We start from the raw sequence: 23,852 nt of genomic DNA, 5'->3' as shown, positions 1-23,852 counted from the left end.
TGGTCGTAGCAGGCGTGTGAAACGTAATTTCGCGGCGAAAATTACGCCAAACTGTTAGTAAGGGACCTAACTAACATACAATTAAGCCGCGATCTTCAAAACATATGAGAAGCGCCATCTACAGCGTTCATCTCCAGTTAAGTGAATTCCATAATTGTAAAATTTTGTAGAGCAATTTAAATGTCATTCAAATTAGAAGTTTGCTCTGTGCCAAAAATCAGTTTTTAGTAGTGGTTGAATTTTTGAATACCAATAAAAAGATTAGTTAATAAAAAAGTAAGTGGGTTCTAACAATAACTTTTATCACTAAAACGTTTTCATAGGCGGATTGACGGGGATTTCATATCGGAATTGTTCATAATATTCGTGGTAAGAGCTTTTATTAATAAAATTGAACCCGATATCATAAAGAAACGTCCAAATTTATCTTCACGAAGCTAGTATGTCCAAAATAATTAAAACAAGCGATGGAATTGACTTTACTTAATTTTTTTACTAAAACAGAAGATATAACCTAACTATTTATTACTTTTTCTTCTTTCCTACTAGAGCCCGCTGCGGGCCTTGACTTTCCTATCCAGTGGCTCCTGTCCGGAGCTGCCTTCTTCCATTTGCGATTACAACTACTTCCCGCCTACCTTTCCGAGGTCTTACAATTAGCTTACGCTTTCCAAACATTTTTTTATTACCACTATCATCTCAAAAGACTATTAGTGAGATATAAAGTTTCTCAAATTGGCTATATTCTTTATACTTCTTGGTAAGATGATAGGAAGACATAAGATAGGTCACAATTGTTTTGTATTAAACCTAATTGATAATTACTATCAACATTTTACTAAAATAATTCTATATATTTGTGGTATCCTATTTTAACTAAAAATTCTATGTATGTAAATATAATTCTTGAACGTCCCTCGTATGTTAGGTTAATGCAAGTTGCACGCGATTTTCTCATAATTTAAACGTCCTACAAATGATTCCATACAATCGGCAAGGTCGAGTTACGTCACGTGAGGCTGACTACGTTTTATGGATATATCGTGAAAAAAAGTTTCCTTCTAACAGTAGCATTTACATTTGTTTCTTTTCTATTAATTATTTGATAATAGAATTAAACTTGTATTAAAAGAAATTTTGCTTTGATTACAACCTTGTGATCTGTATTAATTCGAAATTTAATTTAACCTAACTTGTTGAAAGAGTAAATAACAATACCAACTACCTATTTTCATTATTCAGAATGTTTTTATCGTTGCCAATTGTGCCAGCGTATCTTGCAAAATATGATGGCTGGCAGCCAAAATTCCTGACTAAAAACAATCCGTGATGTGCCGTGAACATCACGGCCGACTACAGAATCGAAGTGCGGGGAAATTGTTAGGTTAAACTAAAAATAATTCAACGGGAATATTAGCCACAAACTAGATGAAAATAACGACGAATGTCTATGATTTATTCATTACAATTTCTGTCCGCTTTTATTTATATCGAGGAAATTAAATTTATAAGATATAATAAGAAATGCCGGGCTTCATTTCTTCTTCTTTTTTATCGAATTTGCCAATCTTCTAATTTATAGTCTAGTCCTACGTTTCAATTCGTGATGTAGTTATAGTACGAGGTATGTTTACAAATATTTTGAATTATTTTATTTATAATAATTTAAAACAGTTACATGAAATTTTAGGTGATATTTTTCAAAGTATGATCTAAAGTTAGTAACGCACTTTTTTCGAAATTACTTTTGCTTGCTCTGTTGTAGATTTGTCAATGTTAATATTGTTTTCTTTAAAGAAATTTTCTATTTTTGGAAATAATAGGATCGGATTTGGACGAACAGGGAGGTTTGTAGCGAGGAGTACAAATGAAAATGGCGTTAACATACAAAGAATAATATTAAAGTATTAATTGGGGGTTTATTTCATAGCATTAGATTTGTTAACTACTTTCAGTTTATCCAAAGAAGCGGTTACAAATTACATAGTTAAAATGATTCATTTAAATAAATATAAAGGGGGCTTACGTAGTTACTGCCTTTTTCGTATTATTAACATCTGTATTACGCTGAAAAGCTGCTAAGGTATATTTTACTGCCCTCAATATAACGGGTTTTGAGGTTTTGTTTTTTATTAGTGCAGCAGTATAGTAGGGTTGTCATGATGAAGAAGAAAGTAGTTTGTCATTTTTTCAAATCTCGTTCTTCACACATCCACATTCCATTAAAATTTGGAAATTACATTGGCCTCCACAATCGAAGAAAACAAACTAGTACGAGATTTTAAGTTGTATTCGTAGAACATTCAATCTTGCTTTTTTTAACGAATAGATCATGGGATGTTTACTGTACAAACTTATAGATAAAACACAAGAAGCTGTAATTATACCAATTGAATTGATGTGTGAGAGCTCGTTTAGAAGAGAATGATTCGTCTTAGATTGGTTTCCCTCATTTTTTCGAGCCTTTCTGGCTAACAAATGCTGGTACACCATTTGGAATTGACCGTTCTACGCTGCTCTAATGGCGACGTGTTCAGTTATTCCGAAACAACAGGCTACCATTTGCTTCGAAGTGCTTGGTGCGCGAACAACTTTTGTAGGGTTTGACTCGACTTGAAAAGTCGTTTGTCGAGTTCATATGTATAGATCCATGAGTCGACCCTGTCACGATCTAATAGACTCAACCATTTCAACTGATTTTTTCATCATTCTTCCGCACCAATAGACACGAACAATTATTTGAGCGATTGTCAAATTATGTTCATGAAATGATTGTTAAGTATCTGTAAACAACTCAAATAGCATACCTAACCTAACACGTTCACCATCTTCATGATGTCAATGTCAGATTTGACATATTCATATCAGTGTTGTCATATCTCAAAACTTAAGTAGCAACCCTCGTATACTCAAGCAGAAAGTAGAGTTATTCATTATCAGGTTTTACGTTAATCGAATCATGTTTTTTTTATCTTATCTGTATTCACAATGGGAAGTACATCATCTTTCGTAATATTTTTTCGTGAACGGTGTTTATAAATAAAAAAAAACTTATGTTTAAGAAAGATACAATTGTATGTATCATGGATAAAACTAAACTAAAACTAGTACAGTACATTTTCATTTTATTAAGAGTGGATAATTAAATATAGTTGAAAAAGTTTTCATATATTTTAGAGAGTTATTAATAGAGAATAAATTTTACTGATACCACTTTGCAGAGTTGACCTACCAAACCTAACCAAATATGGTGGACATTGTAATAAGAACGAATGTTGTATGAACTATTTATATTAATTTGACAGTTGTATACAGAGAAACGAATAAAAAGTCCAATATTATTTCATAGAATATGAATTTGTTTATGTAACTTTTAAAAAATAACAATTCAATTTCAAACGTGGCCAAAAACTGCAACTACCAGCAGTAAAAAAAGTTTGGAACATTGGTAAAAAATTGTATATTTAAAAGGAAATTATGTTGAACGATAAAAATGTCTCGTTTCTTTCAGACAACCCTCGTATTGTTCGTTTATCATTATTTTTTTAGAAAAACAGACTGAATTAAGGAACAAAAAATATTTTGGCACATCAATTTGTAAGTGTTTTATAAATATCACGAGATCAGGCATCATTTTTTTTTTAATAGACTCAGGTTTCAGAAAAATAAAAAGGTTTTTGTTTAACAATTAAGTGAATTATAAAGTGTTTAATTTTAGAATATCTCATATTTATCTGTCTTGTTTTATCACATTTTTCAAAAAACTGGCGAACTTCCGAGAAATTATTTTTCCAAACGTTACGAGATTCACAGACATTATTTTTTTTTCTTGGTAGTATTCTCCTCACACATACACTTTCCAGCCTTTTAAACCATAATAATAGTCCAGGAGCTGTCGATCTAAAATGTATTATCATACTTTGTATATAATTTTTTTTATGAAAATATATAGTTCAAAACTATAGGAATTGAAAACGCGAGGTTTGCATGGATTCGCAAAGCCGGAAAATGTTTTAAAATAGTTATTTATGCAACAAGTGAGTAAAGTAATACTTTTTTCATGAGTAGGACGGTTTGGCAATTCCTAAGAGTGTAAAAAAAGTTACTTTACTCACGAATTTCATACAAAATTTGGGTTTTGCATTTTCCATTTCTATACTGCAAAAAGAAATGTTCTGTTTTAACATTTGCGAGTCGTTGGTTTTTATAAATATTTACCAAGTTTAATTGTCAGATATTTCACCAATAACAGTAAATCGACGTTGATCTTGAGTTTTTGTATCAGGTACTGTGATAATTAAAACATTTCCGGTATTATTAATGAACGTTACACTTCATTTTGTATAATTCCTCTCTCCGTAGAGCTCCTGCGATTTCGGATTTTAAAGCAATCTGAGAGATGTTGTATAATATCTAAGCTTACATTAAAATTTTTTGCTGTCATACCTTGTGTATAAGATAATGATCGTCTGGAGCTTACAACAGAAATTTATTAATTTTTTCACGGGCAAATGTTTTAGATATTTTTTGGGTCCATAGCTAACTGATTTATTTTTCAAATATACAATTTCGAGTATTTACCGATGTCTACGTCGTTATTTACCATTAGGGTGCCTTTCAGTTTTGAAAAAGTGTTGAAGACTTCCACATTTTGGATTTAGTTTCAAAGTAAGCCAGTAGTACTCTTTCTGTGAAGCTGTATGCCATTTTTAGTACACCACTCCATGAAAAAAATATTTTTCTTTAAATACTTCTCAGGGAGAAGATTCATAGTCGCTGCAGTTGCCGATTTAACATCATCTGGTGTGCAGTTTACTTTCTTCACTTTTTTACCGATTCAGAAATGCGAATGAATGAAAAAAAAAACGTGAATATTATAACGGACGTAGAAAAAATTAATCATTAAAAAAATCGAAAAATGTTTCTCTTTCATGGTATGAAATAGTTTGTCTAAAGTGTATTTGATCGAAAATTTCATTATATTTCAGAAAAAATTTACGAAAACCAATTTTTTTGGCCGGGAGAGTCAGACAAGTCTTTTTTTCAAAATGTGTGATGAGGGAGGAAACTTCTCAATACACAACATCTCAAAGTAGACATTAAAATCAATAAAACAGAAAAAATCATGTTCCGTAATGAGGGAGAAATTTCCTCCTTCATCACACACTTTAAAAAAAGACTTGCTTGACTCTCCCGGCCAAAAAAAATTGATTTGCGTAAACTTTTTCTGAAAGAGAATGAAATTTTATTTACACTTTAAACATGAGAGAGAAACATTTATTGATTTTTTTAATAATTAATTTTTTTAAACATTTTTAGGCTTTGCGATACCACGCAAATCTAGTTTTGAAATATCCATTTTCATAAAAAAAATTACATACACGGTATGAGGGGATTTTTTAAATTAACAGCTCCTGGACTATAACATAATATCAACCACTAAATATTTTATTATACTATTTATGTATAGATATTTTTCTAACCTTAACCTCACAAAATACTGACCATCGAATTCATTTTAAGTAAAGTGTGGTACAGAGTTGTCAAGTTTATTTGAAGTACAACTATGGAACGCTTATATATTATAAAGCATTAATATTAATTCACTAATTGATTAATAATTGTTGTAATGACAATTTTATTTATACAAATTCACACATTTTGTGATAAAGATTACAAGTTTGTAGCATTTCAGAGACACAACCTATAATATGAATTCAATTGAATTATCCCTCGTAAATGTATACATTAGTGGGTTGAGAAAGTCATCTACATTGAAATTGGCTGTCACGAATTTTTAGATTATTGGTACGATGAACTCAAAGTATATTTTGAAAAAAGTAGTCTTATTATTACTGATTTAAATAAAACGAGATGATTTAAATATAAAAATTTCTCAATATTCTTCGAAAAACGATCTTTTAGCACCTATACACTTCAGCCATAAGGTATAGGTTTCCTGGAAGGCTTCAACGGAGATATCTTTTGTCCTAACGGTTCTAATGTTGTCCAGGTTTTTCAAATGTTGACCTTGATTCGATCTCTTCCACATACCAGCTACCAAAAATCCCAGGGTTTGTGTGTTGAAAGAAGAAGAACGAATATGGGACTTTGATGTGCGTGTATAAATAAATATTGAGTCGCTAATAATGATTAATATCTTCGCATTTAGTTAGTACTGATGACAGTAACTTAGTTTATGTTATGTTCTCATGATATGAAATATATTGTGGTCTATTTCGTTTTGTATTATGAACTGTGTGTTTATTGACAATTTTTTTTAGTTCGGAGTAATTTCCGTCTTTAGAAAACAAAAAAAAAGTTGTTTATTGGTATTTGGGTATAGGAAACATGAGTTTTCCATTCTGCGACGAGTAACGACGACGTCGGAAAAACTTTTTCGAGTAAATATTTTCTGAGATATAAAACTATGTCTGAATCGTGAAACAGCTGAATTAGAAATTCGTAGCGTTAACATAATTCGATGATTTGAAAAACATTTCAGGCCAAGCGTCAGAGCAAAAAAAGTAGGTTTAAGAGAATGGATTTCTTTTGGAATATGTGCAGGGGTGTAAATTTAAGTAGGCGTCATAGGGGAGCGTCCGCGTCAGCCGTCATCTTACAAACACGTTTTATCGAATATCTCGCGAACCGCGCATCGCACGACAAAAATAGCGAAGATCATTTTTATAGATAATAACTTTTTCCATCTTTTTTATTTGAAAGTTTTTTTTGTCTAACGCATAGGTTTTCAAATATAGCGCTCCAAACTTGACACAATATAGTTAACGGTTCATGATAAACTAAAAATGGTGGTAACTGAATTTGTAGAGTATGAAATTTCCTATAAATTATTGTATTGGAAACTTTTTCCCTATAGCTCTGCTCCTTCGTTACTAACAATGAAAATATTGCTTAGACCAGCATCGCAGTGGTTGACCAAATGAGGTGTTGAAGAAAATACACAAAGCGGTAATGGATAGCAGACATAGTAGGCATGTAAAAAAGTGCGGTATATCTCATATTAACCGAAAATTTTGACATGAGAAAGCTGTGCGCAAGATGGATGCCGCGTTTGCTCACAATGGAACAAAATCAGCGTTGTGGAGATTATGGACAGAAATAGAGCCTAATTTTTGCGCCGTTTCATAACCATGAAACCATCACTTCACACCCGAAACTAAAAAACAATCAAAACAAGGGACTGAAATGGAAGAATCGGCTCCAAAGAAGGCAAAGACCGTTCCATCTGCAGGTAAAGTCGGTTACTTGGGAAATATATGGGATAATTTGCATACGAAGAAATCAAGAAAAAATGGCAGCATTTGGCTAAGACACATCCGTTATTGCAATGACCAAAATTAATGAATTGAAGTTTGAATTGCTACCTATTAGCCAGATTTAGCTTTAACTTGACGTTTTCTATTATCAAAAAGGTTATAAAACTTATTGAACATCGCTGGGGAAAGTCGATGGAGCTAAAAAGAAGTTTACATTGGAAAACAAATAAATTTTTGTGTTTTCTTAGTTGGACCAAGTACTTCTGGGATTGGGATTTATATTTTTATGTCTCAAAAACGGTATCTGGATATTCTACAAGCTTTTATTGACTATCTTCTAACCAGAATATCACAAAACATGTGAAAGAGTAAAGCAGCGAACGCAAGCTTCTTTACCACAAATATAACAAAACCCAAACACGCTGCATTTTATGATTTGTGAAACGCGATAATTAAATATGATTTTGATTTCTCTTGTTTACATCTAATTAATACGAATCACCACTAGGAAAATCGGCAATTTTTTTGACGATGCCCAGTATTGTTATTCACAATTTAACTGAAGTTTTTAAATTTTTTATTGTTTCACGAAAACTACTAACGAACATTAAATGAAAACGTAACATTCCCAAATTAAAATTAGACGAGTTTACAAGTTGAATTGATTATTATGGTGCGACAATCAAATTGCACTCTGTTGACCTTTTACTATATTTCAAAATTATTCAAGACCCCCACTCTTTTTGATTATAAATAATTTTTCACATGTTGTGTTCAAATAACACGTTCTGTTTTACATGCCAGATTTAATATATATCACGCTAAAAGTTACGTTGATAGAATAAATTAAAAAATTAAGAAACTGAAATAAATATACAGCTTGTCCTCTTCCTAAATAAACTTGGTAATTATTTAGAATTGCGGTTCTAGACAAAAATCGTCCAAAAAAATTTTTCACGCATTTGGGGTTGTTTCTGAGGGTACCAATAGTAAATTTAAGGCGGGGAAGACATATTATTTCCTTTATTTTAGACATTACCTAACCAAGATGATAATTATTTATAATTGGTTAGCTTCTCCGCCTTAAATTTACTATTTGTACACTCAGAAACAACCCCAAATGCGTGAAAAATTTTTTGGAATGACTGGAGCCTCAATTCTAAATAATTACCGTAAGTTTTAACTAGCTACTCAAAGTGTCTTAATTTAACATGAATTAAAAGTGTACTCAATACCTCCTCAGTTAACTAAAATTCAGAAAGCTGCCGTTATAGCCAAATTGGAAAATGGCAGAAGACTAGCAACTCGTCTAGTTGTATTGTTTAATTTTTCAAGAAAATATCCTTTTGACTTTGGCTGCTAGTGCTGCACATGCATCTAACTTTCAAGGATATATCGTCCTACGGCATGTACAAGAATTAAAGATTCGGATTTGGAAAACTGTACGAGTGCTAGGAAAGCGTTGCTGCCAAATGAGTGCAAGAAACGTGTTTGTACTTAATTATATGTACCGTCATCTGGACTTTTGGGAACGAGTTGTCTTCACAGATGAAAAAAAACATTCAAGTCAAGCAATGACGAACGTATTAGCGTTTAGGACTCTTTTATGCACACGTTTTTTGTCGCTGGTCGCGGGACGACAAGAAATGCGGTGTTGTTTTATGAAACACGTTTCTTATCGCGCACCGCTTTCAAATTTGATCAGTTTCAACTGTTGCAAGTGAACTACATAACGGCAGTGATTAAAAATGGATCCGTGTGTTTTACGTATTCGATATATTGATAAAAGACGCCAGAGACGTTTATTACAAATGTGGAGTTGGTACGGGGATTTGAACGTTTGAACCAAGGGAAATGTTATCAATGAAATTGAGGTAGTACAAATAAAAGACCACGCTTACTTACATGCTTACCAACTTTTTGCTTTTCTTTTTCAGTTTTTTTTACCGAATTCGGGAATAATGATTTCGCTAATTTCCTTCCACGCATCTCTTTTCAATTGATTTTGTAATCTTCTGATGATGAATCCCACAAACATGTTTTTACTTTTATTCCGTCCATAAAAAATTCAACTTCCAGATTTTCTACGGTACTTCTTCACACATCAACACAACTCTGCAAACTGACAGTTCAAAATGACAACGACAAACGATAATAAACGCGCTGCATAAAAGAACCAATTGAAATCAATGTACTTTTGAAACGCCTGTCGCGACGCGTTTTGTAATTCCGCGCGACAGGATTTCAGTACGACGCGACACAGGCGGAGAGCGGCTGTTTGACGTCGATGCATAAAAGCGCACATTTAACAACTCGCTTTTAGAAAACGTCGCGTTTTTTTGTCGCCCCGCGACCAGCGACAAAAAACGCGTGCACAAAAGAAGCCTTAGAGACTACCAAAGATTTGAGGAGCAATATATTGAGGGAAGTAATAAGCAAATTTTCAGTAAATGTTTGGGCTTCAATGGAATTGGCGTTTGTTGGAGAATTGGAGTTTATGTCGATATTGCCATAGGTAAATCAAACTTATAATGGAAGCGCTTTGTTTACCAACATGACAATTATCTTGTCAACACCGTTCTCATAATTCAACAATGGTTTCCACAAAACAACATTGAGACTGCCTAATTGCCCGGATATAAATCCCATTGAATTTTTGAGGGGGAAAATCGGCTGTCCAATAAGCAAATGAGTATAGTTTTCACTTTCGACTTGCTAATACTAGCTTTTTTTTGGTCTAGGATCATTTGGTGCTACCCACTGTCGACTCTAGCACTTCGTTTTAGTGACGGATTAAACAAACTAACTGTTACTAGCCGTAATAAGCTTTCTACGTCTTTTTTTAGCTATTTTGACATGTTTATTAGAACCATTTTTGTTCAGAGCTTTTTCATTACGAAATATTGAGAAGGAATCTGTTTAATTTCAGTTTAATTCGAACCGTTATACGATAATCTTGGGGATTAAGCCGCTTACACACTGTTTGTTTGCTTCAGTGGGCGCGTCGGTGGATCTGACTGCTCGCGCTTCATTTTATAAGGTTTCGCGGGCCTTCTTGAGCATTATTTACCAATGAAAAACTTGTACAAGACTGATAAAATTATCACCAAATTGTTGTATCATAATTTTCAATCACTAAATTCGTACAGGTTTCTCGAAATTGTATTTATATCATATTATATGGAGGTAAAAAAACAATTTTCAAACCTCGTATATCGATAAAAGAATATAGTTTTGTATGTAAATCTGCTGATCAAAATCTATAGAATGCATTTTTCTTTACCAGTTTATTTATCAAAAACTCACAGTTAAAAATTGAAAATAAAATAAAATAGAATTGACCTAAATAGATAACTTGTTTCAAGGCATTTTCAATGATAGGCGACCGAAAGAAAATGTCTGTCAAATGGAAACCATTGACATAGAATCCATAATGGAATCACCTTAGAATTAATTGTTTAAAATTATGTTCATATTTATTCATAAATCTCGTTATAGACAATAAAAACTTTGAATACGGTCATAATAACTACAATGTGTTGCAGACATGACCCACAATAGTCAAGGTTGATTCGTGATTAGAATTTGTAACAAAAGTTCACACAGTTCTTGATCGCTATTCAAGAACTATTGCAATATATTTCATATTTTGTATGGTGAATAATTTTTAATTTTTCATAATTTTACTACAATGCGTAATTTTATTTCCTTACCTACCTTGAAACAATTATCACTGATTTTACTAATCTATTATTTTCGAAATATTAATTTAAAAATATCATTTTCACAACGCGAATATCTTACTTTTAGCAATAAATGACAAAAAAAAATTGATAGGAATGGAAATCATAGCTATAATGAACCCATTAAAAATACTAAATGATAAAACTTTTAATATCTGGATAACGATAAGGTTTAGGTATGGAAGAGTATATATGAATTTGTTTCATTTTTTCCCTTGAATGCATTAAAATAGAAAAAACCGGGTGGTTCTATGTAAAAAATTGAAGAAATTTTATATTCATGAAGTTAAATTTTGAACACTTTTTATACACACCCCGTATAAAATGAAAAAGCAACCAAATAGGAAACATTTTCAAATCTTTAAGGGTATCCTCGTAAAAAAAATACAAATTTTTTACAATAAAATTAATAACTTGAAAAGTATGCATTTTTCGATAAAAGTTTTTAGACAAAAGTATACTAAAATTTTACGTAGATTTCAAAAAAGTATTAATGTACAAGGTGTTCCATTTAAAACAACAAAAATACAGTCAGTAGAACCGAAAGTCAGCCATTTCTGAAAATATTTTAGTTAAAAAGATCGTATCCGAAAACCCCTAACGTAGAAATTGTATAACACAATGAAATCCCTGTGGTAAAAAAGACGCAGCAGGACTAGGAAAAAAAATGGTTAAAAGAGGTTGAAGATAACCTAAGCTAAGTACTGGCAGGAAGAGAAACAAGAAGTTGTGGCGAGAAATAGCGAGAAGGTGTAGAGATGGAGTATGGGGACTTTCCGCAACAAGTCAGCATTTTTGCAGCGAATCCCTCTAGGAGTATCAAGCGATTATTATTATCTACTTACTTCTTTTATTACATTCTCAATTTTCAGTTATTTTCGTTTCGCTGTTTTGATGAAGAACTTCCTCAACAAAATCTTAAAGCATAAAATTTGTCTTACTAATTTTGCAGCAGCTATGAATTAAGCTTCTATGCTACTTATTGCTTATCAATTGTTATCTTTTCGACCACCAACCTTAACATAACTTTCTTTTTCGTCTCCACCGGTTCTATCGCTACTCACGACCCTTGCCATGTTCGAAGATACAATACAAATGTTTCTTGTTTCCAGCTACCATTAGACAAATTTGTATTTCGAGTTTTATCAGGTCCCATATTATATCGTGGTTCCATTTTGACTTGGGTCGGCCAATTCCTCGTCTGCTTCCAAGTTCGTTTCGGTATAATGTTGATTGGGCTCTATCATTATTCATAAGCTGAGTACTGGCAGGAAAAGACAAGAAACACGAAGTTTTGGAGAGAAAGGTGTGGAGATAGATTATGGGGACTTATCTTCCTGCAACAAGAGGATCCAGACAGCATTTTTGCAGCGCAATTCCACTAGAAGTGTCAAGTCAATCTATTGCCACACGTGAGCCTTGGCCTATTCAAATATTTCTTGTCTTCAGCTATCGTTAGCCAATTCCTTGTCTGTTTCCAGGTTCGTTTCGGTATAATGTTGATGGGGCTGTATCATTAGTCATAAATGCCGGATGCTGCTTTCATTTCCATAACCATTCTTTGTTCAGGAATTTTTCATACTAAATCATTCCATGCTATTTATTATAAAAACGTATTGCTTCGTGAATTATCAAAGAGTTACGTTTGGCCTCGTTCAGATAAGTAATAGAACTTTCCATGGTTCAACGATGTTTTGATGATTTTCCTCGAGAATAATTTTTTGGCTTTGAATTTTTTACACTAAATCATTCCAAGATATCTTCGATATAATTCTCATGGAGCTTTATTTGAATCCTCCATTTAGTTAACCTGATATTCAAAATCAAACGACTAGGGCAAATATCTTTTCTTACAACTACTGTGGTTTTATTTTTTCTTTTAGATTGATACAATCAGTCCAATTCCTTTCCAAACTCCTCGTTTTATAGCTATATCTTCCTTTCAGGATTGAAAAGTGTGGTGGATGCCAAAGCTATTCTAAATTCTCTCCATTACATCTGACCATCGTTTCTCTCTATGTGGTCACTGGTCAGAATCTCTATTTATTGGACATGGAGATATTTGGAAGCAGAAAAAATCATTTTAATATCCTGTAAAACCTTCGGTTTAGAGGTGAGTTCGTGCTTCATTGATTGATTTCCGTACTCGGCATTAATTACAATCATTTTTTTCTACGAGGTTATTTATTTTACCACAATAGAAATCAACCACAATAACGAAAATGCTCAGTTTAGTTCAGATATTCAATATAATTATATAAAATTGACCTCATTCTTTCATCAACTTATAAATTTAGTGTTTCATAAATAAAATCGTCATATAAATTTTATGCAATGTTTGCTGTTTTCCATTTTACAAATTTTAGCAAACAACTAATCAATTTATTATTTTAAGGCTTACAGAAATATCACGTGCGAAAAAATGGTTTCTTACTTTTTAATTAAGCATTTTACAATAACAGCAAATATTTTTAAAATTGCAACATATTTTTATAATAAAATCAAGGTCTTTCTTTTTATCATATTCTACGAGGGTCCCACCCAACTAAAATATAAATTTTCATTCCATTTTTTTCCATAACTTGGCTATCATCATAGCTATTTTGACCTTGGTAGTTGCGGCCCCAAATAGGTAAAGGTGCAGTAACGTTAAACTATTTTCGTAGGTTCCTAAGCCGAAATATTCTTCTCTATCCAATACATCTTTTTTCTAAATTTTTCCGTGAATTATGAACTGCAGAGTCTCAGATTTGGGACTTCTCATGATATTTTCATACATTGAAGATCTCTACGTCCTTCTATATTTTTTCAAATTGGTTACATGATCTTTCCATGATACTCTCGGCATCCTAGACCCACATCTCGAATACTACTAGTCTTCCCTCGCAATTGGCGTTGAAGTCCAAGCTTCTACACCATACAAAAGGAGTCATCTCAGTTCAAAGTTCATGTTGCGACTACAGAGAATCTTTGTTCGATAATACATCCAAATCATAGTTGCCGTCTGTATCTTTCAAAATAGGCGGTTACGTATGCTTTGATGTCCTCGTCTTATAAAATTCTGTCTCATGCAAACTTTAAGATTAGGAAACAGGAAGAAGTCAATGTATGCCAAATCTGGTAATTTGCTGGGTGGTTAACGAATTCGAAGTACAAATTGTAAATTACATTCCTCGTATTCCGTACTGAAAGGACTGTTTTTCCTTTGCCGTTTTCATATATTTGGTCTTTTCGACTTTTACTCTGAACCCGAACCTTTTTGATTCCTTTTCCAGTCTTCTGAATACTTATTCTAATTCATCTCGGGATCCAGTTACCAGTACATTAACGTCTGCATAAGCTAAAATTATTTTTACTTCCAGTGTGAAGTTAAAAAGTAAAATGGTGTCCTTCAGTTTTGTTTCTGTTCCTTCCGACAAAACTTTAATTTCATACTATATAGAATTAGTGTAACAATTCTTATTTCTCGCGACCCCTATAACCTCTAAATCCCCTACAACATTGTCATAAGATTTCTTATAATCTATGAATCGCTTTGGTTGTTAAGATGTGATTTTGATATTTCATGTAACTTAGTTACTTAGAAAGTTTGATTGTAATCCACGGGCAGATTCGGTAGTTGTTGGAAAACCAAACGTAGTGAATGTTTTGAAGGATTAGTTGGTGGATATTGAACAAACTATTTACGTAATTCGCTATTAAGAGCGTCGTGTCGTATGAAGATTCTAGTTGTTCAAGTTGTTGGTATTTGTATGATATTTGGTTTAGTTTTAAACACATTTTACTTTCGATAATTAATTATTTGTAAATACAATAACGATAATTTTGTATTAATATATGAGAATTTATGAAATTAATTGGATCAGATCGTACGACACTGATGAGGCTTCCACTATCCCGCAAACAAAGCGCAAAGTGGTCTTGCATTTAAAATAAATTGGGTCAATTGCCTTGTTCCGGTCAGAACCTTGGTATTATTTTTTCAAATTAGTTTATTTTACCTTGTTTTTGTATACATATTGTGTAAAACGTATTACGCCAGCACCCGCATCTCTTTTGTTCAATTCAATTGTTTTCGGTTGTTGTTTTTATCATTTAAATATTATGCATTTCACTACATTAAGTTTATCTAATCTAATATTAACCTCGAAAACTATTAAGTAACGAAACTAACACCACTACAGGAAAAGTACGCATGCGCCAAAGGTTAGCTACTGTCAGACGTTTCGCCTAAAGCCTACTCCTTCGATTACGATGTATATCGTGTCGGTAAACAAACCAGTGTAGCTGTGGCCTTCGTTTGTACAGGGGCTGTTTTTTGTTTTGCCGTAAAAATTATCGACGTGATAGAGCAACGGATTGTTGTGAAATTTTAAATGAAACTTGGCCGAGAAGATGTTGGAGATGATGAAAATATAGAAAAAGTCGACCCTGGGGTTTTTCACGTGTACTGAAAACAAAGTTCTAATCGGTTCCTAAATTTTGCCGCATGAAATTGTGAATATTCCAAAATAAGTGAGATCTAGAGGAAAGAAAAAAGTCACAAATCAAATGAGTCGAAAAACGGTAGATTGGTGTTTTTCATAAATCAGTCTAAGAGGTCAGTTTTAAGATTGGTCGCTCTAGATACTACCTTCTCTTTGAGCGGCTTTTTGAGTTTGAAAAAAAACCAAAAGCTGCTCGCAACAACGTCGAGACTGAATCAAAACTATCAAATCTTAAATTGTAGCAATTTTCTTCTAATTACGTCACGAAATCTCTCCAATATTTAATGCACGTACAGACTCTCGAGAAGTGCCTACTAGAGGCTCTCAATACGAGTTTAGGTAAGCGGAGGCGTCAGGAGATTGATTCTATAATCACGTCGTCACGTCTTTTAACTCGCGCCCACACCCACACACAACAGAGCGATATAGAGCTGAGATGACAAGTGTACCCTCACGAAGAGTGTGGATCTGGTATAAAACGCAGCGATCGCGTGACTTTTGCACAAAACGTTCATATTCAAAGTAAACATTAACTTTACCTTTTCTTCGACTTTGAGGTGTGTTTTATTTGGTCTTGGCGATTGAGAATTCATCCACGTTGAAGCCTGTTTGTTTTTCGATGACCAGGAATAATGTAGCACCTTTTTCATAATAATTAAAAACGTAGAAACAGAAAGTTATTGATGAACAGAGATAGTTTTGATATGAAAAAAGGTTCAATATTTTCTATAAAACCTCGTATTTATAAATTAGAGAAGATTTGATGTTAAAGATAATTTTTCAATCGAAATATTTTCGTGATGCATCATTCTCACAAGATAAAGTATAACGGATAACAGGAAGATTGTTCATAGTCGACATATTAGATTTAAACGAGGAAATGCCTCATGAAGTGAACATAGCGCAACGAAAAACGTCGTCCTAAATTAATAATTATTTTATTCGTTCAACAGTGTTCATAACCTGGGAATATAAACAATTTGTAATGATGTGCTTCCATCAGCGACTGATTTCACGTATAGAAAACGATGGACGACATTTTGAACAACTAGGGCGCCACTAATTTGTTCTATGATTAGATAACGCCATCTATCCGCATACGTAAGATTATTATGAGAACAGTTAAAAATACTGTAAACACTTTCTATCCACAATAAATTTTTAGTTACCATTTGGACGAACTAGTTTCATAAACGTTCGAAAAAAAATTCTTGCCGTTTACACATTTGTTGAGATATCTCGGGATAGAAAAAAGATATATACATGCAGTTTTCACTATTTTAATGTTAATTTAGTTCACTACTCAAATTTTTAAGAGAAATCACAATATATAAAACAAGGCACTCTAGCATTCACGCTGCTAATTAAGTTTCTTATAATTTATAGACTTAACAACAACTCGGACTTTTCAGAGTGTTTGCAACTACTTTTGTTATAATTTTTTACACTAAAACTGTAACCTACAGATGTGTTGACGGTTGCATCTCGATTTTGTATATCTAGAACTGCGCGCTTAGGTAATTTGACAAGTTTAAATTGAATCTAATCGCACAAAGTAGCAAAATCCAGGCCAAAAAATCAGTTAGAAACATATAATTGAAATTTGAATTGAAATAAAAACATTTTAAGCAAAAATTTATGGACGAACTAATAATTGACAATAATCTTGAAGACTTAATTATAAATTTAAATAATGATTCAAGTATAGATACCTACAGCTGCGGAAATGATGAATATTCTAATTAATGGGGTATTGAGGATTTTCCCAACGAAAATGAACCACATAGAAGTCAAGGAATAACACAAATTTCAATAGTTTTCATCAAACTCCATATTGAATTTTAATATACGAAACGTCTATACAAACAATCATGTAAAATTGATTAAATTTGTAAAGCACACCTAGTTTTATTACAGGTAATAATCGGTGCATACACAGGTGATTTACAAGCTATATAAATTGGATTAAAAATTTCCGTGACGATTTTCCAATAATTAATTAAGTGACATTACGGTTTTTTTTTATATAAACACACATAACCTTCAGTTTGTTTAGTAACAATGAGTGGAAGCCATTTGATCATTAACAATTTTTAATATACGAAGCTGATAAGGTAACCAACATCACATGGTTATGTAGTATTATTAAAATTGAACCAACAAAATATAACGCAAAATGTCTTATCAGTAGATAAACATGCAAATATAAATGAACCAAGGATGAATTCCGTTTATCTTACGTATAGGAATGGATATGGATAATTTCAACGATATACTGAAAAACAATGACATCAATTTAATGCCAAAAAAACGAAGTTGTAAAATAAAAGTTGAATTAAAATGTAAAGACAGTGTCTGAAGGACTTGTAAGCTTCAAATAACCCTGAGGTACTTTCCTACATTAAGCTCATTAGGTATCAGCTAAATTGAAGCTTCAATTAATCCTGAGGTACTCGGCTACAGTAAACTCATTAAGTACAAGGTGAATTGAACCTTCAAATAATCCTGAGGTACTCAGCTGCACTAAACTCATCAAATACATGCTAAATTGAAGCTTCAAATAACTCTGAGGTTCTCAGCTGCACTAAACTCATCAAATACATGCTAAATTGAAGCTTCAAATAACTCTGAGGTTCTCAGCTGCACTAAACCCATCAAATACATGCTAAATTGAAGCTTCAAATAACTCTGAGGTACTCGGCTACACTAAACTCATCAAATACATGCTAAATTGAAGCTTCAAATAACTCTGAGGTTCTCAGCTGCACTAAACTCATCAAATACATGCTAAATTGAAGCTTCAAATAACTCTGAGGTACTCAGCTGCACTAAACTCATCAAATACATGCTAAATTGAAGCTTCAAATAACTCTGAGGTTCTCAGCTGCACTAAACTCATCAAATACATGCTAAATTGAAGCTTCAAATAACTCTGAGGTTCTCAGCTGCACTAAACTCATCAAATACATGCTAAATTGAAGCTTCAAATAACTCTGAGGTACTCGGCTACACTAAACTCATTAGGTATCAGCTAAATTGAAGCTTCAATTAATCCTGAAGTACTCGGCTACTGTAAACTCATTAAGTATCAGGTGAATTGAACCTTCAAATAACCCTGAGGTACTCGGATACACTAAACTCATCAAATACATGCTAAATTGAAGCTTCAAATAACTCTGAGGTACTCGGCTACAGTAAACTCCTTAGGTATCACTTAAATCGAAGCTTTAATTAACCCTGAGGTATTCTATTGAGGAAAAGTAAAAGTTGACTTAAAATGTGCCTAAAGGATTTGTAAACGTACTGATACCACACGCCTGAATTAAAATATAGTTATAGTTTAGACCAAAACTCGTGTTGGTGCCCTGCTTTGGTGTTTAAAAATTAAGGTCATCTTAAGTATCATTTATGTTTCTAAATGTTCTGGGTTTTAGGTCTCGTCTGTTTCAAAATTAGTTTTTTTTATCTATATTTTAAAAATTATTAAGAAAACCAATTTTAAAACAGAAGAGACCTAAAATCAAGAGCATTTAGAAACATAAACATATCAAAAGGTCTAAGAAATAAGAGATTAAAGAAAATATGTCTCCACTGAGAAAACTATATGCGTGATAAAATTAGTACGAGAAGGTCAAATAATAAAACAGAAGTTTAAGTAATTAGGAATTGTCATAACCAGCTAGAACAAGCAAATAAGGTCACGAGATGTCTTCAGAACGCAGTATGGTGAACCAAACACCTAAAACAAGAAACATGTGAACGAATTCACGAAGTAATGATACATCAGAAACAAGACAAGAAACATCAAAAACGAAAACAATTTTTGGACACCACAAAAATGAAAATTATCAGGTGGATATCGGGAAAACTTTTGTAAACTCATTAACCCATTATTAATATCTTTGTTTCCTTACATTCAGCTTCCCATATTTATAATGCTGTCTTTCTTTTATAATTTCGAATAATCAGATTGAAAAGTTAAATAATAATTCATAATCTGAATTTTCAGATTCTAACCTAACCTTAAAGTTATGTTTTCGCGTGAAATTAATACAAAATCTATCTGAAGTATTGTATAAGTATTGATGCAATAGGAATTTAAAGAACACAAAAATGCGATTACTTACCCTCATAAAAATACACGTGAAAATCACTGTTTGAACTTGGAGAGTGGTTTGGTAATAGAGAATTCAACTAGTTATTAGATGGCAGCACGATACATACTATGTGATGATCTCGGGTTGTACCTCAGTTTTCGATTTTGCCCCCCCCCCTTTCTATACTAGAAATTTGGATCAACTGAGCATTATGTAAACAAACATCTGGAAAAATGACCTTGAGAAATTTCCATAAATAAGAATTAAACTTGCACAACACCTCGTATACTTTCATTATAAATTAACTCATCTAGGGTTTACCTTGATAAATTTTTTACCTAAATAGTTATAATAGAAAAAAATGATGCATTTTAGTGAATTACCGATCTTTGATTCCATGGTATGAGAAAGTAAAGTTGAAGGTGATTCACAACATTATTTGTTTATAAATTGCCAGAATAACAAGTCCGTTTTATGTTTTTTTTTAATAATATACTTTCTGTAAAAATTCAATGGGACAAGATTTGTTTAAAATAGAAATGAATCGTGGAGATGAGATGGGTCCAAAACGAGAACATATCCAAGCAAAACAATTCATTCAAGCATAAATTAATTCGCGCCTTACATATTACCACATACTGGAGAGTAAAAAAGTGATTATAAAATCAGACAAGTTGTTAAAAATCTTATTTTTATTTAATTTCATGCAATTTCAAAATGAAATCCATGCATACGGTGATAATCACAAATTTGTAATTCGACGAATGGTGTACGACTTTAATTAAAGCAATTCAGTAGCAAAAGCTCGTTTTCATGCGATTTAATACAATGATGATACTTTTGAAGCATGACAGGAAGACATTTCATGTATTTAAAGGTAAGATTTCTGTATTAAATTAAAATGTGTCAACCGAAGTTATCTTGACAGCTGCACGAAGATTAGATTTAATTATAAGCGAATAAAATCCACAAAAGGGAATATTGCAATTAAATCTAGGTAATGCAATAAAACGACAAAATGCTGGCCAATAACCTTTCTGAATTTCATGCACGAAGACCAGGCTGTGTTTAATAATCATCTTAAAAAGGTTTAAACTAGCATTTGAAACAAGGCTAGTGTTATAAAAGACGCATTACTAACTAAATTGAAGCTTCAAATAACTTTGAGGTACTCGGCTACAGTAAACTCATAAAGTAACAGCTAAATTCAAGCTTCAAATAATCCTCATATACTCTCATACAGTAAACTCATTAGGTATCAGGTAAATTGAAGCCTCAAATAACTCTGAGGTACTTGAATGCTGTGAACTCATTAGGTACCAGCTAAATTGAAGCTTCAAATAATCCTGAGGTACTCAGCTGCTGTGAACTCATTAAATACCAGCTGAATTGAAGCTTCAAATAACTCTGAGGTACTCAACTACAGTAAACTCATCAAGTACCAGCTAAATTTAAGCTTCAAATAATCCTCAGATCCTCTCATAGAGTAAACTCCTTAGGTATCAGCTAAATTGAATCCTCAAATAACTCTGAGGTACTCAACTACAGTAAACTCATCAAGTACCAGCTAAATTTAAGCTTCAAATAATCCTCAGATCCTCTCATACAGTGAACTCCTTAGGTATCAGGTAAATTGAAGCCTCAAATAACTCTGAGGTACTTGAATGCCGTGAACTCATTAGGTACCAGCTGAATTGAAGCTTCAAATAACCCTGAGGTACTCAGCTGCTGTGACCTCATTAAATACCAGCTGAATTGAAGCTTCAAATAACTCTGAGGTACTCAACTACAGTAAACTCATCAACTACCAGCTAAATTTAAGCTTCAAATAATCCTCAGATCTTCTCATAGAGTAAACTCCTTAGGTATCAGCTAAATTTAAGCTTCAAATAATCCTCAGATCTTCTCATAGAGTAAACTCCTTAGGTATCAGCTAAATTGAATCCTCAAATAACTCTGAGGTACTCAACTACAGTAAACTCATCAAGTACCAGCTAAATTTAAGCTTCAAATAATCCTCAGATCTTCTCATAGAGTAAACTCCTTAGGTATCAGCTAAATTGAATCCTCAAATAACTCTGAGGTACTCAACTACAGTAAACTCATCAAGTACCAGCTAAATTTAAGCTTCAAATAATCCTCAGATCCTCTCATACAGTGAACTCCTTAGGTATCAGGTAAATTGAACCCTCAAATAACTCTGAGGTACTTGAATGCTGTGAACTCATTAGGTACCAGCTGAATTGAAGCTTCAAATAACCATAAGGTACACAGCTGCTGTGAACTCATTAAATACCAGCAGAATTGAAGCTTCAAATAACTCTGAGTTACTAAACTACAGTAAACTCATAAAGTAACAGCTAAATTCAAGCTTCAAATAATCCTCATATACTCTCATACAGTAAACTCATTAGGTATCAGGTAAATTGAAGCCTCAAATAACTCTGAGGTACTTGAATGCTGTGAACTCATTAGGTACCAGCTGAATTGAAGCTTCAAATAATCCTGAGGTACTCAGCTGCTGTGAACTCATTAAATACCAGCTGAATTGAAGCTTCAAATAACTCTGAGGTACTCAACTACAGTAAACTCATCAAGTACCAGCTAAATTTAAGCTTCAAATAATCCTCAGATCCTCTCATACAGTGAACTCCTTAGGTATCAGGTAAATTGAAACCTCAAATAACTCTGAGGTACTTGAATGCTGTGAACTCATTAGGTACCAGCTGAATTGAAGCTTCAAATAATCCTGAGGTACTCAGCTGCTGTGAACTCATTAAATACCAGCTGAATTGAAGCTTCAAATAACTCTGAGGTACTCAACTACAGTAAACTCATCAAGTACCAGCTAAATTTAAGCTTCAAATAATCCTCAGATCCTCTCATAGAGTAAACTCCTTAGGTATCAGCTAAATTGAATCCTCAAATAACTCTGAGGTACTCAACTACAGTAAACTCATCAAGTACCAGCTAAATTTAAGCTTCAAATAATCCTCAGATCCTCTCATACAGTGAACTCCTTAGGTATCAGGTAAATTGAAGCCTCAAATAACTCTGAGGTACTTGAATGCCGTGAACTCATTAGGTACCAGCTGAATTGAAGCTTCAAATAACCCTGAGGTACTCAGCTGCTGTGAACTCATTAAATACCAGCTGAATTGAAGCTTCAAATAACTCTGAGGTACTCAACTACAGTAAACTCATCAAGTACCAGCTAAATTTAAGCTTCAAATAATCCTCAGATCTTCTCATAGAGTAAACTCCTTAGGTATCAGCTAAATTGAATCCTCAAATAACTCTGAGGTACTCAACTACAGTAAACTCATCAAGTACCAGCTAAATTTAAGCTTCAAATAATCCTCAGATCTTCTCATAGAGTAAACTCCTTAGGTATCAGCTAAATTGAATCCTCAAATAACTCTGAGGTACTCAACTACAGTAAACTCATCAAGTACCAGCTAAATTTAAGCTTCAAATAATCCTCAGATCCTCTCATACAGTGAACTCCTTAGGTATCAGGTAAATTGAACCCTCAAATAACTCTGAGGTTCTTGAATGCTGTGAACTCATTAGGTACCAGCTGAATTAAAGCTTCAAATAACCATAAGGTACTCAGCTGCTGTGAACTCATTAAATACCAGCTGAATTGAAGCTTCAAATAACTCTGAGGTACTCAACTACAGTAAACTCATCAAGTACCAGCTAAATTTAAGCTTCAAATAATCCTCAGATCTTCTCATAGAGTAAACTCCTTAGGTATCAGCTAAATTGAATCCTCAAATAACTCTGAGGTACTCAACTACAGTAAACTCATCAAGTACCAGCTAAATTTAAGCTTCAAATAATCCTCAGATCTTCTCATAGAGTAAACTCCTTAGGTATCAGCTAAATTGAATCCTCAAATAACTCTGAGGTACTCAACTACAGTAAACTCATCAAGTACCAGCTAAATTTAAGCTTCAAATAATCCTCAGATCCTCTCATACAGTGAACTCCTTAGGTATCAGGTAAATTGAACCCTCAAATAACTCTGAGGTTCTTGAATGCTGTGAACTCATTAGGTACCAGCTGAATTAAAGCTTCAAATAACCATAAGGTACTCAGCTGCTGTGAACTCATTAAATACCAGCTGAATTGAAGCTTCAAATAACTCTGAGGTACTCAACTACAGTAAACTCATCAAGTACCAGCTAAATTTAAGCTTCAAATAATCCTCAGATCTTCTCATAGAGTAAACTCCTTAGG

At 33.0% G+C, this 23,852-nt stretch overlaps 1 protein-coding gene and 1 pseudogene across 3 annotated transcripts in view; both read right to left on the bottom strand.

Moving 5' to 3' along the window:
• Positions 1–12,197, bottom strand: part of LOC130902489 (uncharacterized) — a 28,065-nt pseudogene extending 15,868 nt beyond the window's left edge.
• LOC130901461 (protein Tob1) overlaps positions 1–23,852 on the bottom strand; it is an 83,318-nt gene that overhangs the window by 47,005 nt on the left and 12,461 nt on the right. Inside the window, exon 1 of one of the 3 annotated variants that reach the window (XM_057812877.1) lies at positions 19,638–19,734. The exons of the other annotated variants lie outside the window; for them this stretch is intronic. The gene's annotated coding sequence lies outside the window, so the exon portion shown is untranslated. Of the gene's footprint in view, positions 1–19,637; positions 19,735–23,852 lie in introns of those variants that run through there. 3 annotated transcript variants of the gene reach the window in all.

The sequence above is a fragment of the Diorhabda carinulata genome, chromosome X (genome assembly GCF_026250575.1).
Source record: "Diorhabda carinulata isolate Delta chromosome X, icDioCari1.1, whole genome shotgun sequence".
In the NCBI taxonomy this organism is placed as follows: domain Eukaryota; kingdom Metazoa; phylum Arthropoda; class Insecta; order Coleoptera; family Chrysomelidae; genus Diorhabda; species Diorhabda carinulata.
The sequence above is the reverse complement of the archived record's forward strand: the minus strand, read 5'-3'. Positions and strand labels throughout refer to the sequence as shown.